At 44.3% G+C, this 3,000-nt stretch overlaps 1 pseudogene; it reads right to left on the reverse strand.

Annotated features, from left to right (window-relative positions):
- Positions 1-2,175: 2,175 nt before the first annotated feature.
- Positions 2,176-2,789, reverse strand: LOC105533806 (annotated as a pseudogene).
- Positions 2,790-3,000: the final 211 nt, after the last annotated feature.

The following is a 3,000-nucleotide window of genomic DNA, read 5'->3' on the forward strand; positions in this document are numbered from 1 at the left end:
AAAACTACAAAAATTAGCTGGTCATGGTGGCGGGTGCCTGTAATCCCAGACACATGGGAGGCTGAGGCAGCAGAATCACTTGAACTCGGCAGGCAGAGGTTGTAGTGAGCCAAGATCAAACCACTGCACTCCAGACTAGGAGACAGAGTGAGACTCTATCTCAAATAAATAAATAAATAAATAAATAAATAAATAAATAAATAAATAAGGCTGGGTGTGGTGGCTCACGTCTGTAATCCTAGCACTTTGGGAGGCCGAGGTGGGCGGATCACTTGAGGTCAGGACTTCAAGACCAGCATGGTTAACATGGTGAAACCCCGTCTCTACTAAAAATACAAAAATTAGCCAGGCAATGTGGTACATGCCTGTAGTCCCAGCTACTTGGAAGGCTGAGGCAGGAAAAGAGCTTGAACTCGGGAGGTGGGGGTTGCAGTGAGCCAAGATCATGCCACTGAACTCCAGCCTGGGTGACAGAGCAAGACCCCACATCAAAAAAAAAAAAACTTAATTTAATTTAAAAATGTAAAATTTTTAGAAACTTCAGAGTTGTAAACCATTACCACTAATTATGGAACATTTTATTATCCACCAAAAATCTCTGTACCTATTAGCAGTCACTCTCCATTTCCCCCCAATTCACTCTCCATTTCCCCCCAATTCACTCTCCATTTCCCCCCAATAACTCCAAGCCCTAGGTAACCACTAATCTGTTTTTGTTTTTTTTTTTTTGAGACAGTCTCGCTCTGTCACCAGGCTGGAGTGCAGTGGCTCAATCTTGGCTCACTGCAACCTCCGCCTCCCAGGTTCAAGCAATTCTCCTGCCTCAGCCTCCCGAGTAGCTGAGACTACAGGCACACGCCACCACATCTAGCTAATTTTTGTATTTTTAGTAGAGACGGGGTTTCACTGCCCACCTCTGCCTCCCAAAGTGCTGGGATTACAGGTGTGAGCCACTGCGCCCGGCCTATTTTCTTTCTGTATAGATGTACCTATTATGGACATTTCATATAAATGGAATCATGCAATATGTAATTTTTTGTGAGTGGCTTCTTTAGCATAATTATTTCAAAGTTCATCTATGCTGTAGCATGTATCAATACTTCATTCCTTTTTATGGCTGAACAATCTTTCTTCATATGGATATACCACATTTTATCCACTCATCATTTGATGGACATTTGGGTTGTTTCCACTTTTTGGCTATTAAGAATTATGTACATGAGCCAGGTGCGGTGGCTCACACCTGTAATCCCAACACTTTGGGAGGCTGAAGCGGGCAGATCACGAGGTCAGGAGATTGAGACCATCCTGGCTAACATGGTGAAACCCCGTCTCTACTAAAAATACAAAAAATTAGCCTGGCGTGGTGGCAGGCGCCTGTAGTCCCAACTACCCGGGAGGCTGAGGCAGGAGAATGGTGTGAACCCGGGAGGCAGAGGTTGTAGTGAGCTGAGATCGTGCCACTGCACTCCAGCCTGGGCAACAGAGCAAGACTCTGTCAAAAAAAAAAAAAAAAAAAAATTATGTACATGAGGCCAGACGCGGTGGCTCACGTCTGTAATCCCAGCACTTTGGGAGGCCAAGGTGGGCGGATCACCTGAGGTCAGGAGTTCGAGACCAGCCTGAACAACATGATGAAACCCTGTCTCTACTAAAAATACAAAAATTAGCCAGGTGTGGTGGCACGCGTTTGTAATCCCAGCAACTCAGGAGGCTGAGGCAGGAGAATCGCTTGAACCTGGAAGGTGGAGGTTGCGGTGAGCCAAGATCACGCCATTGCATTCCAGCCTGGGTGACAGAGTGAGACTCTGTCTCAAATAATAATAATAATAATAATAATAATAATAATGTACATGATATTCATGTACAAGTATTTGTTCGAATACCTGCTTTCAGTTATTTTGGGTGTATACCTAGGAGTGGAACTGATGAGTCATATGGTAATTCTATGTTTAACTTATTGAGAAATCTCCAAGCTGTTTCCCATAGCGATTGCACCATTTTACATTCCCACCTCCAATGTACCAGGACTGTAATTTCTCTACATCGTCACCAATACTAGTTATTTTCCTTTTTATCTTTTTTTTTTTTGGCAAGCAGATAAAGGCTTGTTTTATTTTAATGGTTGATCTATGTAATCACGGAGGTCAGTATGAACAGACAAAAGGGGAGCTTTTATTTCTTGGTGTCTTCCTCCTTGGACAAAGTCTCGATGATCTCCTCCTTCTTGGCCTGGAGGCGCCTTCACTGCGCTTGCGTGCTTCCTTAGTCTTAGGCCTGCGGGCCTCAGCCTGGTCAGCCAGGAGCTTCTTGTGGGCCTTGTCTGCCTTCAGCTTGTGGCTGTGTTCCATGAGAATCCACCTGTTTGTGAACACATTCCCCTGCACCTTCAGGTACAGGCTGTGATACATGTAGTGATCAATCTTCTTAGATTCACGGTATCTTCTGAGAAGCCAGCCCAGAATCCTCATTCTCTTCATCCACATGGCCTTCTCTGGCATTCGGGCATTGGCTGTACCCTTTTGCTTATCTATGCCTATGTGCCTGCCCTTCCAAGGGCAGGTGTTTTTCTGGTGTTTTTCTACCAAGGTGTTTTTCTGGCATCAAGCCTGGGAATGGACCGTCACAGGCTTGGAGATGATCAGCCCATCTTTGATCAGTTTCCGGATCTGCTAATGGAAGTTGGCATTGGCGATTTCATTGGTCTTATTGGGGTCTAACCAGACCTTCTTCTTGCCACAGTGGAGGACACTACAGGGGAGCCTCTTCTGAAGCCTGAGCATACTCATGGCTGTAGTCGCAGCAGCGAAAGGAAAGAGCTCCCTTTTTTATCATTATTACAACCATCCTAGTGGGTGTTCAGCGGTATCTTATTATAGTCTTGATTTAAATTTCTTGATGACTAATGATGCTGAGGATCTTTTCATGTGTTTATTGGCCATTTATACATCTTTTTTTGAGAAATATCTGTTAAGATATTTTGCTCATTTTTTAAATTGG

Source organism: Mandrillus leucophaeus, unplaced genomic scaffold (assembly GCF_000951045.1).
Source record: "Mandrillus leucophaeus isolate KB7577 unplaced genomic scaffold, Mleu.le_1.0 Scaffold1288, whole genome shotgun sequence".
NCBI lineage: Eukaryota > Metazoa > Chordata > Mammalia > Primates > Cercopithecidae > Mandrillus > Mandrillus leucophaeus.